This window comes from Micromys minutus (assembly GCF_963924665.1).
Source record: "Micromys minutus genome assembly, chromosome: 16".
NCBI classification, from domain to species: Eukaryota; Metazoa; Chordata; class Mammalia; order Rodentia; family Muridae; genus Micromys; species Micromys minutus.
Genome location: NC_137985.1, coordinates 16676034 through 16691180, shown reverse-complemented (window position 1 = coordinate 16691180; position 15147 = coordinate 16676034). Strand labels below are relative to the sequence as shown.

General features: G+C 45.1%; 1 long non-coding RNA gene across 1 annotated transcript; it reads right to left on the bottom strand.

Moving 5' to 3' along the window:
* Window positions 1–567: 567 nt before the first annotated feature.
* Window positions 568–14318, bottom strand: LOC308430636. The gene is made up of 5 exons (XR_013975363.1): window positions 14069–14318; window positions 6187–6275; window positions 5423–5549; window positions 3531–3602; window positions 568–868 (listed from the first exon to the last, which is right to left on the bottom strand). It is a non-coding gene; the product is annotated as an uncharacterized lncRNA (long non-coding RNA).
* Between the last annotated feature and the right edge of the window lie 829 nt (window positions 14319–15147).

Sequence of the window (15147 nt, the reverse complement as noted above, 5' to 3'; positions counted from 1 at the left end):
TCCCACATTCCTTACATATGCACGGTCTCTCTCCGCTGTGAGTTCGTAAGTGTCTACGCAAGTATGAGGAAGCATGGAAGACTTTCCCACACTCACCACATATATGAGGCATTTCTCCACTGTGTGTTTTTCTTATATGGTTATGTAGATATGAGGAATTGAGAAAGGCTTTTCCACATTCCTTGCATATATAGGGTCTTTCTCCACTATGAGTTCTTACATGTCTACGTAGATTTGAGTAAGAATGGAAGGCCTTTCCACATTCTCCACATATATAGGGTCTCTCTCCACTGTGAGTTCTTCCTACATGATTCCGCAGGTATGAGGAAGTGAGGAAGGCTCGTCCACATTCCTTACATATGTAAGGTCTTTCTCCACTGTGAATTCTTATATGTTGACTAAGGCGTGGGGATGAAGCAAAGGCTTTCCCACACTCTTTACATGCAAAGGGTTTCTCTGAAGCGTGGGTTGATATATGTGTTATAAGGCCTGACCGCTTGGCAAAGGCTTTCCCACAGTCCTTGCATTTATATGGTTTCTCTCCAGTGTGAGTTCTAAAGTGTTCTACTAGCCTTGAGTAGGTAGTGAAGGCTTTCCCACACTCCTTACATTCATAGGGTTTTTCTCCAGTGTGGCTTCGCAGGTGTCTATTGAGATTTGAAGAACGTCCAAAGGCTTTTCCACAAATCTTACATGGGTACGTTTTAATGGTGTGCACTTGAGCAGGTGCAGCATGATCTGAGTGGGTGAGATGTCCAGTGTTCCATGCACTGTGAGTTTTCACATGCGTCTTGAAATATGAGTGTTCACTGAAAATTTCTCCACATTGTGTATAGTAACAGAGTTCTCGTGCACTGTGGCTTCTGCCCTGTTGATAAAGGGATGAATCGGGGGTTAGAGTTTTTCAGACTTATTAAAGGATTCCATTTATGTGAGGACACAAAAATGATTTTTTTGCCATTCTGACTACATTCAAGACTCCTTCCCTAAAGTCCAGAACCATGAGTTCTAATCTTGGAAAGATGCCTCAGTATTTTAGTAGTTTTGTTAGTTTTCGAGACCTAGTTTTACTATGTAGCCATGGCTGCTCTGAAGCTCTTTGTAGAGAAGGCTGGCTTCAGAATTAGAGATCCACCTAAATGTTGGGATTAAAGGCATATGCTACCATGCCTGGTCCCTTGCCTCATCCATCCATCCATCCATCCATCCATCTATCCATCTATTTATCTATCTATAGATAGGTACCTCTATTATATAGCTCTGGCTGTCCTGGAATTAGATATGTAGATCAGACTGGTCTCAAACTTAGAGATCCATCTGCCTCTGCCTCCCAAGTGCTTGAATTAAAGGTGTGCAACACCATACCTGGGCTTGCTTCAGTATTTTAATGACATTATTTTAAGAATCTTAGAAATCAGTGATGTATATGCAGGAATGTGTACCCAGGAGGGCTCTATCACTCCAAGTTTTGACCTTGATTCTTAAGACATTTTCTTAGTTAGGTAGATATTAATTCTCTTACATATTTATCATTTATGTTAATTTTTCTACAAAATTCCCAAACTTTCCTGAGTGTAGTAAATAAGAAATCTCTTGGTTAATCTCATAATTTATTAAGACTATTTTTTGGGGGGAGCTGGAGAGATGGCTCAGTGGTTAAGAGTACTGACTACTCTTACAGAGGTGCTGAGTTCAAATTCCAGCAACCACATGGTGGCTCATAACCATCTGTAATGAGATCTGATGCCCTTATTTGGTGTGTTTGACAGCTACAGTATACTTATATCTAATAAATAATCTTTTTAAAAGGACTATTTTTCTCCTGTTAATAAATGAATGAATGATAATGTATGTTTAACTTTTTTGTAGCATGTATAGAATTTTGCTGTTTTCTTTCTTTCGAATTGAATGATGTAATAGTAGTATCTAATTGATCTAAGCTCAATAGAATCATTAAGATATACACAAAACTGCTTTAAAAGTTAGTATCTAGTTACATGTGTGGGGCCATGTACTTGTGATGTCTTTTTTTAAAAAAATAATTATGCTGAGTGAGGTAGGCAGATCTCACTGAGTTAGATGTCTTTCTGGTTTTATAATGAGTACCAGACCAGCCAAGGCTACTTAAGTGAGACCCTGTCTTAAATAAATAAAATAAATAAATAAGATTGCATTTATTTATCTTGGGGGGAAAGTGCAGCACATTCAGGAGTGTGCATGTAGAGGTGAGAGAACACCCTGTGAGACTCAGCTGTCCCCTACAGTGTGGATGGACACCTTGTGAGACTCAGCTGTCCCCTACAGTGTGGATGGAAACCCTGTGAGACTCAGCTGTCCCCTACAGTGTGGACAGACACCCTGTGAGACTCAGCTGTCCCCTACAGTGTGGATGGACACCCTGTGAGACTCAGCTGTCCCCTACAGTATGGATGGATACCCTGTGAGAGTCAGCTGTCCCCTACAGTGTGGATGGACACCCTGTGAGAGTCAGCTGTCCCCTACAGTGTGGATGGACACCCTGTGAGATTCAGCTGTCCCCTAGAGTGTGGATGGACACCCTGTGAGAATCATCTGTCTCCTACAGTATGGATGGACACCCTGTGAGAGTAGCTGTCCCCTACAGTGTGGATGGACACCCTGTGTGAGTCAGCTGTCCCCTACAGTGTGGATGGACACCCTGTGAGAGTCAGCCGTCTGTTCTACAGTGTGGATGGACACCCTGTGAGAGCTGTCTCTTCTATATGTGTCTACTGTGGACCCAACTCATCTTGTCAGGCTTTGCATCAAGAGTCTTTACCCACTGAGACATCTTGGGCAGAAGGGTCTCTTAAAAAACAGGTTCTGTGATAGGTTTGCGACACCTCAAATTTTATATTCAAAACTCTTCTCAGATACACTGTGTACCCCTCCTGTGTGCATTCCAAAATGGAGTTCACACTCTTCTGTGAGTGAGGGAAATGACAAGTGTCTCTGGTCATTCTTACTGTTTGTACTCCACTGGAAGTCTGTCCCCTCAAAAAATCCTGATGCAATGTTGACTCTTGGGTGCCAAGTGGCATTTCCCATTCTGAAGATAAACAGAAAACAAAATTAAGGGTTGGAGAAAAATAAATGGCCAGTTACAAAGTTAACAACCATGGGCTTTTTTTGTGATTGTTCCCCTGAACTTGGTTAGAAGAAGGTAAAGTGTGATCATTTTGACAAGGTCAATAAATTGACTACACTAAGGATGTGAGTTTTCAGTGTTTTATTTCAAACTGACTCTTGAAAACTGAGCCTTTTAAAAACTCATGGTGAACGAAAATCATATTATTAAGGCTACAAAGAAGCAAAGATCTGAACAAGCATATAACAGACAGTAACCGTGAAACGTAGTAAGTCATTCTGCAAAATCCCACGAACACCTGAGAAGGTGCAAAGCAAGAGCAGAACTGCCTTTTCTTCCGGTACATGGCTGACACTTAGAGCCATCAAGTACATCTTTAGAAAATCACATTCTACTTGTAAACGTGTTCTTCACAAATACTCACCTTGGAGATCTTCTCTGTGCAAATCCTCCTCTTCCAACCAGGAGATCAGACTGGGTTTGATGACCTCACATCCTTATACATGGAGGAATTCATACAAAGAGTATAAAAAAGTCAGTATAATTTAGTAGCTGCTTGGTTTTTTTGTTCTGTTTTGCTTTGCTTTGGTTTTGGACAGGGCATCACTATGTAATGCTGGCTGTCATAGAACCACCCTGGCCTCAAACTCACAAAAACCTGCCCGTCTGCCTGCTGAATGCTTCAATTAAAGGTGTGTTCACTATGCCCTGATGATGAATTACTGCTGACTTGAGACACCCTAATTAATAATTATATACACTCTAAGAAAACATCAATACTCAAGTCAAATAGAAAGTAAAGTGAAACAAGGATGATTTTGCTTCCAAACAGCAGGCACACAGTGTTAGACTCGCCGGGTTGAAAGTAGTACTCTGAGGTTTGAATCAGTCAAAGGAAGAGAATGGCCACTCCCCATCATGGCAGGGACTTACATAGAACATCCAGCTACATCCCAACTCAAGAAATTTAATCTTTAAAATTCACTTATTTTGGGGGCTGGACAGTTGGCTCAGTGGTTAAGAACACTGTCTGCTCTCACTGAGGTCCAGCGTTCAATTCCCAGCAACCACATGGTGGCTCACAACCATCTGTGGTGGGATTCAATGCCCTCTTCTGTGTGTCAGTGACAGCATACTCATATGTGTTAAACAAATAAACAAATATGTTTAAATTTTTTTGTTTATTTTGAGACAGGATCTCACAATGTAGCTCCAGCTATCCTGGAACTCACTATGTAGCTGGCCACAAACTCACAAAGACACATTTGCCTCTGCCTCCCAAGTGCAAGGATCAAGCTATGCACCACCATGCCCAGCCAATAATTTGTTTCCCACAGGGTGACTGGCATTCATGTAGAACAGTATTTTATGAACTACCATAGAAAATTAAAATGTATAACAGCCCACTTATTCATGTTTTTACTGTCCGTGGTTACTTACCTGGTTATATTATCTACCCTGTCCTGGAAACATGAAATGTAAATTTCCAGAATTTTGAATAGAACTACAGACTCACACGACCCCTTTGCTCTTCCCTGGGTGCCAGTCATCCTTTGCCCATCTGTCGCAGCGATGGTGCCTCTGCTGCCTGCTCGCTAGTCACTTACATCTTAGCTTGTTGCAATGCACACACTTGCCAGGCATGGTGGCACAAGCCTTTCACCCCAGCATTTGCGCATGGGAAGCAGATTCCAGTGAATTCAGGGAGTTTGATTTACACGGTGAGTTCCAGTTCAGCTATGGCTGCATAAGTGAGACCTTGTCTCAAAACAAAACAAGACTAGCAACAGATGGCCCTTATTTTTACAAATGGCCTCAAAACATAGCAGCAGTCATGACTGCAATTTAGACAAGCAAAAGAGAAGTTGTAAAGTGCTTCGCTTAGCAAAAAGTTCTAGACGATAAGGAAAAGGGTGGAAGGGAAACTTACATGCTGAGGTTGCTAACCTCTACTTTCAGACGTTTCATTTCTCATTTGAGTGTTTGCCTTCACGTGTATGTGTACTCTGCATCCAGTGCCCAGAGGCCACAGGAGGGAGGCAGTCTCCACAGCTGGAATCCCCATAAATAAGTGCACCTCCAATCCGAGAAATCATGAAAAAGGAATTCATGCCATCTTGTTGTTACTACTGTGTGTGTAGCTCAGTCCTGTCTACGTCCTGGAAATCTTGAATCTCTTGAATCTCCCACAAACAGGTCGTGGGGTTAGGACAAAGTCTGTGCCTCTTACTTTCCTTGCATTCTGATCTCTCAGCACACCAGGATATCCCCTCCCTCCCCTCCCTCGGAAGCCATGAGGAGTGCTGGCAGTCCTACCTGCTGAGGCCAGGTTCTGGTAGTTCTCCAGCATCACCTCTCTGTAGAGGTCTCTGTGAGCTTGATCCAATAAAATCCATTCTTCTTGGGTGAAGTCCACAGCCACATCATCAAAAGTTACTGAGACCTAAGTCACACACACACACACACACACACACACACACACACACACACACACATTGTTTGAGTAACAATAACATATGCCCCAATGTTCTCTACAGTTGAAGAGGTAAGAACCAATGCCCACACAGAAATCTGAGAGCCAGTGACTGCCCAGAGCTGAGGTCCTGACTCCCTGCCCCCACTACACTCAGCTTGCCTATCTGCGCCTGTCATTTACTACTAACCCTTCTGACAGGTGAGCAGACTTTGCTGCATCAGGACTAGAAGCTCTTCTCTCGATGTTCTGAAATATACTTCTAAGCTGCATATACTGCCTCAATAGTAATAGAAAAATACCTCAAGGAAAGAACAATAATCTTCCTTATCATCTTCCAAGATAACTGAACGGAACTGGACATAATTAATGTGCATTTGACATTAGTGTATCACGATTGGTAATTACTGAAATCCTGGAGTGACTTTCTGGTAATGCCTCAGCCATAACAGAGGTCCCACTTTCTCGGACATTTAGCTAGGTACTAATTCCTGAGCACCTACTTGTTTACTGTTTGTTCTAGACACTCTGAACACTAGGCCTGTCCTGAAGGTCAATCTACAAGGTACAAGTAAGCATGTCCATTCGGAGACACAGTTCTACATACCTGGTAACAATTTGTCAGGCAATCAGCCACCATCTTTTCTACCTTTCTCTTTTCTTCAAGAATGGGGTCTGAGTCCCGACAGAGAGTTCCTGGAAAAGACAGAAGTCAAGAGAAGTCAGAGCTGCCTTAATTCTTACCGTGACGTCACTCTGCCTCCTTAGTTTCCTTTCCTGAGGCTGTGATGAAATACTCTGACAAAAGCAACTGAAGGAGAACAGGCGTTCTCTGGCTTACAGGATCAGGTTACAGTCTACCACGGTGGGAAAGCAAAGGGCTTAAAGTCACGGCACAGCCACAGTCAGAAAGCAGAAAAGCAATGACTATATTGCTCAGCCCGCTCAGTCCAGGATCCTTTACTAGTTAGCCGAGGGTAAAATGGCTCTCCTCCCATAAATTCACCTAATCCAGATAATCCCTCACAGACATTCTCAGAGGCTAACCTTACTCTAGATAGTACCTCAAAGGTGTGCCCAGGGATCAATATTAGAACCCGTTGACAATGAATAACCATGCCACAGCCCTAATGGGAAACCCATGTAACCCTGCACACCAGGGAAAACTCAGCCATGCACACAAAGGTGTGATGCTACAGCAGCCTGTCTCACCATGCTATCCGCTGGGAAAATGTCTCGTTTTATAGGGAAAACAACTTCAAGGTGGAGAGGTGACACTTTTATTTGTCCTAGTAATATATCTCATGAGGCTTATACAGTACTTTTCAAACACACATAGCAGGCTCATTTACAATCCATACCATTAAGCTTTGTGTATTGAAATGTTCTCACAAACTCGTGCAGCAGTGTTCACAGGTAGTGAGAGATTTATCACCAATTGATTAAAACACAGAGAGACACATAACTTGTATGCTATTGTGACGTGGCAGAATTTAAGGCGTGGGACCTAGACGGAGGAAACAGGTCACTGAAGATGGCGGGCTCTCGTTTGTTGTGTTGTTTTCTATGTTCTTCCGCTTGCTGTTCCTTCTGGCTGCTGTGGGGTGAGCAGCTCTGCTCATGGTACCTTTCCCACCATGATGTTCTGCCTCACCACAGGCCCAGAAACATGGCCACCTGAGCCTGAATTAAAACCTCTGGAACACAGAGCAATAAAAATTTTCCTTTAAAGATCCTGGTGTTAAGTTTTTCTTTGTTTTGAGACAAGATCTCATGTAGTCTAGGCTGGTCCCAAGCTTGATATGTAGCCTAGAATAAACTTGAATTCCTAATCTTCCTGCCTCTATCTCCCAAGTCATGGAAGTACAAGTGTGCACTACTATACCTGGCTTATGTGGTGCTGGATAGAAACAGGGTCTTTGGGTATGTTAGGCAACCAGCCTACCAACGGATGCTAGCCTCAACTCCAATGCCAGGTATTTTATCACAGAGACAGAAAATGAACCCAAGCATTCACTAATCTACTCAGTGCCCCTAACGTAAACCAAGCAGGGTAGTGTGACTGTTCATGCCTGGATCAGATTTTCTGAAAAGGAAAGGCAGGTCTGGCCACGGAGCACACTAACAGTTGCCTTGCTGAAGGTGGAATTGCCTATGTGCTTTCTCCATGCTAAGGCAAGTTTACTTAGGCATCTCAAGGGATCGAGAAACTACACTTCTGTGTGGAGTTTACAGGAGCCTCTTCCTACCAACCATCAAGAAGCAACAGTTCATTTTCATACACGAGCTCACTAAAGAGCGCACTAAGGATGGTGACCTTGTACCAGGGGCGTTACTAATAACGCTATTGTTTACGGAAGACATGAATATGCAATATATTTATATATGAACCCATTCTTTATGTTTTAAAAACCAATTACATTTTATTTTGTGCTCACTTTTTATGTGTAGAGGTCAGAGCATAACTTGTTTCTCTCCTTCAACCATAAGGATTTGGGGAATTAAACCCAGGTCATCCAGCTTGGGGCAAATGCTTTTATTGGCTGCATCATCTTGATGGTCCTACATAAACCCATTTAATTATCTTACCAACCGTCCAGAGTGGACAACAGGAAAATAGGTCTAGACAGTACAAGTAACTGTTTCACTATGACAGCGACACAGCGGTGAATTTAGATCAAATGCAGGAAGCTGTTGCAAAGTTCTGATCTTCTGTCAGGCTTTCGTTTCTAAAACCAGAAACGGAGATTCTCCTGCCTCAGTTTTCCAAGTGTTGGTACCTGCAACCATGGCTTTGATTTTCTGTGATTGTAATTCATGCCCCGACATGATCAGTCAGCCTAGACCTGTACTATACAATCACTTCTATGAAGCCAAGATTGATTGATTGAATGATTGATTGATTTATGAGACAAAGACTCAAGTACCCAGTCTGGCTTTGAACTTGCTATAAGACTGAGAATGGGAGACAACGGTGTCACATAGGTCCAGGTGAGCGGACTATGCAGACCTCTGCCTGGTGCCACTTCCTAAGATGACTGCAGATACTCAGAGGCTCCAGGTGCCACTAAGAGGAGCAAGCAGGTGGTGGAGAGATGGAAGAGAAAGAGAAGCAGAAGGATGTGTGCACAATGAGAGGCAGAACTGGAGAGTCAGCCCAGTGTGTGTAGCCTGTGAAATCACTTATGGCGGTTTGCATATGCTTGGCCCAGGAAGCGGCACTGTTAGAATGTGTAGCCCTGTTGGAGGAAGTGTGTCACTGTGTGGGTCTTGGAGACACTCCTCTTAGCTGCCTGAGGATGCCCAGTCTGTTCCTGGCTTCCTTCAGATGAAGATGTAGAACTCTCAGCTCCTCCTGTCTGGATGCTGCCATGCTCCCATCTTGATGATACTGGACTGAACCTCTGAACCTGTAAGCCAGCCCCAATTAAATGTTGTCCTTATAAGAGTTGCCTTGGTCACGGTGTCTGTTCACAGCAGTAAAACCCTAACTAAGACAAAAGTTGGTACCAGGACTGGGGTATTGCTGTGATAGACCTGACCATACCTTTTTGCCATTTTTTTTTTTTTTAAATAAAGAATGTGGGTTATGGGACTTTGGAACTGGAAAGCCAAAGAATGCTTTAAATGGGGATTAATGGTACATCCTAGTGGGAATATGGAAGATTTGTACTGAGAGTGATTTGAAATGTGCCAACCTGGCCCAAGGGGTTCAGTGGAGAATTTCAATATGTGGCTTAGAGACAGACTATTTTTGTAGTATTTTGGTGAAGAACATGACTGCTTTTTACCCTTGTCCAGAGTCTGCTTGAGGTTAAGATAAGAGTTGCCTTGATCATGGTGTTTGTTCATAGAAGTAAAGCCCTAACTAAGACATCACCTAAGGCCATTGTGAGGTCCGGGCTCATGCTGCCATCAAGGGCTATGTCTGGGGTCTGTAGCCCTGCAGCAGCAGGAGTCTGTTACCACCAAAGGCCCTGCAACCATCCTTGGTCTGGGCTGCTGCCAGGGGCCATGCTGATGTCTAAGGGTTGTGCATAGCTGGCCCCACCCTCACCAGCTCTCAGGAGCCCTGCATTTTGCCCAGGAAGCACAATAGAACTGGCCCTGGTTTCAGGAGTTTAGGGTGAGCCGGTCCAAGGATATGAGCATGGGAGATCTGGCCCAGCCATTCATCTGTAGTGTGGTGGCATGGGTGAGAGAGACATGCCCTCCCCTGCCTTGCCACTGGTGACAATCAGAAGAGCTGGCCCTGCCCCTCACTGGCTGCAGCACTTGAGATGGTTCTGTACCTCACCTGGGCACCACAGTAGAACTGACCCTGGTTGTGAGGGTTGTGGATGAGCCAGCCCCAAGCATGGGTGAATGGGAGTGCTGGCCCTGCCCCTCACAGGCTGCCACACTCAGGAGAGTGGGCTCTGCACCTGTCCTGGGCAGCGCACAGAGCTGGCTCCGAGGCATGAGTGGGGGTGTTGGCTTTGCCCACGGTCAGCTGGGGCAGTGCTGGGGAGCTCACCCTGGTGACGTGTGTGTGTGTGTGTGTGTGTGTGTGTGTGTGTGTGTGAGTGTGTGTGTGTATGTGTGTGTGTGTGTGTGCGCGCGTGTGCGTGCTCGCACATGCGGGGGAGGGGGCTAGAGCAAGAGCTGGTGGGCTGACCGACTCAGCTACCACTGAGGCCCAGATGCAGAGCTCTGACTGACTCACCCCCATGCCTATCCCTTCTATGAACTGCTGGAGTACAGGAAGGGGTACTGCAGATCCAAAGTGTCAGGGTCCCTTTGATACAGGGCAACAACAGGATGTCTGAGGAGTCCTGATGAGGATCCAGTATTGATGGAGTATCAGAAGCCAGAGAGGCCCTGAACCAGACCAATGACTCACTGCAATGAACATTTGCAAGTAAAGGAGTGTGGACAAAAAGTAAATAGTGCAGGACACTGTACTGGCTGGTTCTGTGTGTCAACTTGACACAAGCTGGAGTTATTGAAGAAAAAGGAGCTTCCCTTGATGAAATGCCTCCATGAGATCCAGCTGTAAGGCATTTTCTCAACTAGTGATCAAGGGGGGAGGGCCCAGCCCACTGTGGGTGGTGCCATCCCTGGGCTGGTAGACCTGGGTTCTTATAAGAAAGCAGGCTGAGCAAGACAGGGGAAGCAAGCCAGTAAGTGACATCCCTCCATGGCCTCTGCATCAGCTCCTGCTTCCTGACCTGCTTGAGTTCCAGTTCTGACTTCCTTTGGTGATGAACAACAATGTGGAAGTGTAAGCTGAATAAACCCTTTCCTCCCCAACTTGCTTCTTGGTCATGATGTTTGTGCAGGAATAGAAACCCTGACTGTGATGGTTTGCTTATGCTCATCCCAGGGAATGGCACTATGAGAAGGTGTGGTCTTGTTGGAGGAAATGTGAAGATCTTCCTCCTGGCTGCCTGAGGATGCCCAGTCTGTTCCTGGCATGAGATGCCTTCTTTTGAGTTGTTAGTTGGGTTGTCCAATAGACTTGCAACACATACAGGCTATTGTTTTGACTCTTGCTCGCCCCTCAGAGGTGGAAGGAAGTCCTTATTGCTGAAGACACCACACAGTTTTATATGCGCATGTAACAAGAGGCAATACATTTGAAATAGTACAAGGATGGGCACGGGGGTGTCTGGAGGAAGGAAAAAGAAAGCAAAAATGATGTAACTATAATCTCAAAAGTAAAAGAGAAAAACTGAACAGGAAAGAAACACTTGAGGAGTCTTGGAAGTCTGTACTCACACGATCAATAAACCAGACATAACAAGTTTAAACATGAATGCCAACGTGAAAGACTTGGTATAACCATCACTTAACATACCCAACACAATTTACCATTGTCCTTACCTGGCCCACAGCACTGACACTTTAGAACATTTCACCAGCCAGTGCAAATTCCCTGAGTCTTGAAGTAAAACGACCAGCAACTGAACGCAGGCAGGCGGTCACATCACTGTTTTGTTTTGAGACATGTAGCCCAGGCTAGCCTTATGATCCTCTCTGTCTTACTTTCTCAGTTGCTGTCATTACTGTTCTGTTACCACACACAGCTTCAGCTGGTTTCCAATATGGCATAATGTCATTTTCTCCATTCCAGTTCGTAGTGAACAGAAACAGGTTACACTGACCTGACAGGCTGAGCAAGCACATCTGAACACCCCTTCTCTGATCTGCCTCCCCCCCATTTCACACCACGACACAGTCGCCAGAGGACTCGACGGAGTGTAGAACAGCCACAGGGAAACTGTTAACATTGTGTTGACTGGACTCAATTTTTCAAAATTCTATAAAACCTTTTTGTGACTTGGAAGGAAAAGGCAGGCAGATCTCTGTGAGTTCCAGACAGTAATTATCTAGCTGTGCAGTTCTGAGGTAGGCAGGGATAAGCAGTGAGATCCTGTCTAAACAACAACAACAAGGGCTGGAGAGACAGTGGTTAGAGCACTCACTGTTCTTCCAGAGGTCCTGAGTTCAATTCTCAGCAACCACAGGGTGGCTCACAACCATCTGTAATGGGATCTGATGCCCTCTTCTGGTGTGTCTGAAGACAGCAACAGTATGCTAATATATATAAAATAAATAATATTAAAAAAAAACAAAACGAAAAAAGCTAGGTAATTCACATCTGTAATTCCTGTAAGGAAACCACAGCAGGAAGATTGTGAATTCAAGATCTCTCTAAGCTACATTGAGAGACCTTATTAAAAAGTAGAACAAACCAATCACATCGCCCCCGTCTCCCTTGCCCCGTGGGAGCTAGGCTAGTGAAATAGCTGACTTGAGATCAGTTCCCCAGGACTCACATAGCAGGAGGGAACTGCAGGTCGTTCTCTGACCTCCACGTGTCCGTTGTAGCATCTTTGGGTGTACACACAAATATGAAAATATAGTTAAAAAATGTAAAGTGAAGATGTAGGGCTGAGATTTTCTAAAGGTCCAACAATGGTCACGTGAAGACAGTCATGTGAAGATTTCATTCAGGTTATTGCTTTTTACACCAATCAAAATGGGAAATAACACCTAACAAATATTTGAATTTTGAGTGCAACATTTTAAAGATTTGAATGTGCTTTAACAAATCTACACAATCATCTACAGGGCCACCTACTGCACTCCAGTCAGGTGCTGGCTAGAAAACGTCATGACAGCTATGGTAGGAGGGAGCTCAGAAAGCAAAGGCACTTGCCACAGAAGCCTAGAGACCTGAATTCACTCTGCAGAACAAGCACAGCCACACCCACCACATATGCCTATACAAAAATAGTAAATAAAAAAATTAAAGCATAGAATACAAAGTTTCCAAGCACTTGCTCTAAATCATTCAGAAGATCCAAGACATCCAAGTGCCAGACACCGGCTTAGCCTTCTTGGTACTTTAAAGCAGATCTAAGCCTTCTCTGTACTGCCACTAGAAGCTAAGCTCAGAACCTTACACATGCCCAGTGAGTCCACCACCACTGAGCTACACAACAGCTCTTTTTAAGCTAGGGCTATTATGCTTTTGAGAAACAGCTGTGATTCGTGACCAGAACATCATACGAAAGTAGAACTGAGTAATTCTGGACCATGTGGTCCAAGAAGCATATGGTACTTACTACCAACTCTTACTACAGCTTTCAAACCTCTCCTTTGGAGCTACACTATGTACATGGGGGGGGGGGGAAGAGGGGGAAGAAACACATTAACTTTTAAATATATTATTTGATTTCAATCAGAAATAGCAAATCATATAACTTTTTAAAAGATTTTGAGATTCTTCAAAAGTTACTATAGAGCCAAACATGATGCTAGACACCAAAATCCCACCACCTGGGAGGTAAAGGCTAGGGGAGTTCAAGCACCCAGACAGTGGAAAGTGAGAACCAACGCCTGAAAACCGATCTCTGACCCCTGAGCCAGGGTAGTTCCCATCCTTTTTTCGAAACTCTTTAAGAACGCACAGGCCTAGAAACTTCAAACGGGGAGAGCAGAGTACTCTTATTTTCAACAGTAGAAAGCCATAGTCACACCATAACTGTTCATTTATGTCCAGGGCAAGGGTGAGTAGCTCACTGCATGAGCAGTTTTAAGTCAAGAGGTGAAGAGAGAAAGGAAACGGAGGGAGTGTGGAAGGAATGGCACAGAAAAGCAGAAAAGGAAGGGAGGAAAAAAGATTAAGGAAATAAACGTGTGTGTGTGTGTGTGTGTGTGTGTGTGTGTGTGTGTGTGTGTGTGTGTCGAGGAGTGTGGCAGTGGCAAAAGCCTTTAATCCCAGCAGAGGCAGGCGGATCTCCAGGAGTTGAGGTCAGCCTGGTCTACCTTTCGAGTTCTGGAAAAGCCAAATAATAAAGATTCACCTCCAAATACAAATGTTTACTCCTAGACACCTAAGAATACTTTTTTACCCGAATGTCATGTGGCAGAATTAATCAGACGATGCCAAAGACAAAGCCAAGCTCTGCAAGGAACAAATCACAGCCTGGGGCGCTCACCCGAGCTCCACAATCGCTGGGTTGCGCGGTGGAGGCGGCGGCTGCAGGGCGATGCCGGTGGCGGGGTTCTGTGCTGGAAGAGGAATCTGGAAGGCGGCTAGGGAGGCTTCTGCAGAGGGCGAGCGAGCAGATGGGAGCTCGGAGAGCATTCGCAGCGGCCGGAGGGAGGCGGGGTGCCCGTGAGACCCGCCCGTTCCAGGCCTCTCCGCGAGCCGCACGCACAGCCACGCCTTAAACTGAGCCTCCACGGCCGCCGTCACCCCCACCCCCGCCTCAGCGACTCCGTAGACGTAAAGATGGACCGTGAGGTGAAGAAAGGTACTGCGAACTACAGGACAGCAGCCATCCCTAGAAAAGAATCCGGCCTTTTGGAGGCGTCACTTCCGTTTCCGTCCTGGCGTGAAGGCCCCGGAGATTTGGGTCTCAGCCACCTTGGACAGGGATAAAATTCAAGGAGCTGGAGAAAGGGCTGGGGTGGGGTAGGGTGGGGTCGTGTGGGGTAGGGTGGGGTGAGAGTGGGTAAGTGGGGGGTGGGAGGCGTTCTTGAAAAGGACCCAGTTGGATTTCCAGCACCCACATGGCTGCACTCAGTTGTCCCCCAAACCTACATCTTAACCTCCATCCTTCTCTATTCTTCCCTCCCTCCCTTTCATTCCTCCATTCCTCTTTCCCATTCGTCTTTCCCTTTCTTCTCCTCTCCTCCCTCCCTTTCTCTCTCCCTTGTAGCCTTTGCCTAGAAATGGGGCCACTCCGCCCTTGGTCCCAGAACTCAGGAGGCAGAGGCGGGCAGATCTCTGGGTTCAGGGCTAGCTTGAATATTAAGACTTTGTGTCAGAGAGAAATAGAATATTCTCGAGCCAAAATGAGAGACTATGGCCCAGGAATACAGATTAGAACTGCAAGTTCTACGTGCAGATAAGCTGTTTCATGAAGTTATTACAGTAACAAAGAGAATCATAAAGTGAGTGATTCCTAGACCTTAGCACAGCTGGCTTCATGGTGGAAGTACTATTCAAGTACTATTCAGCACATAGACGGACCCACTAGCCAAAATGAAAACAAAGACCTAGTCTATCCAA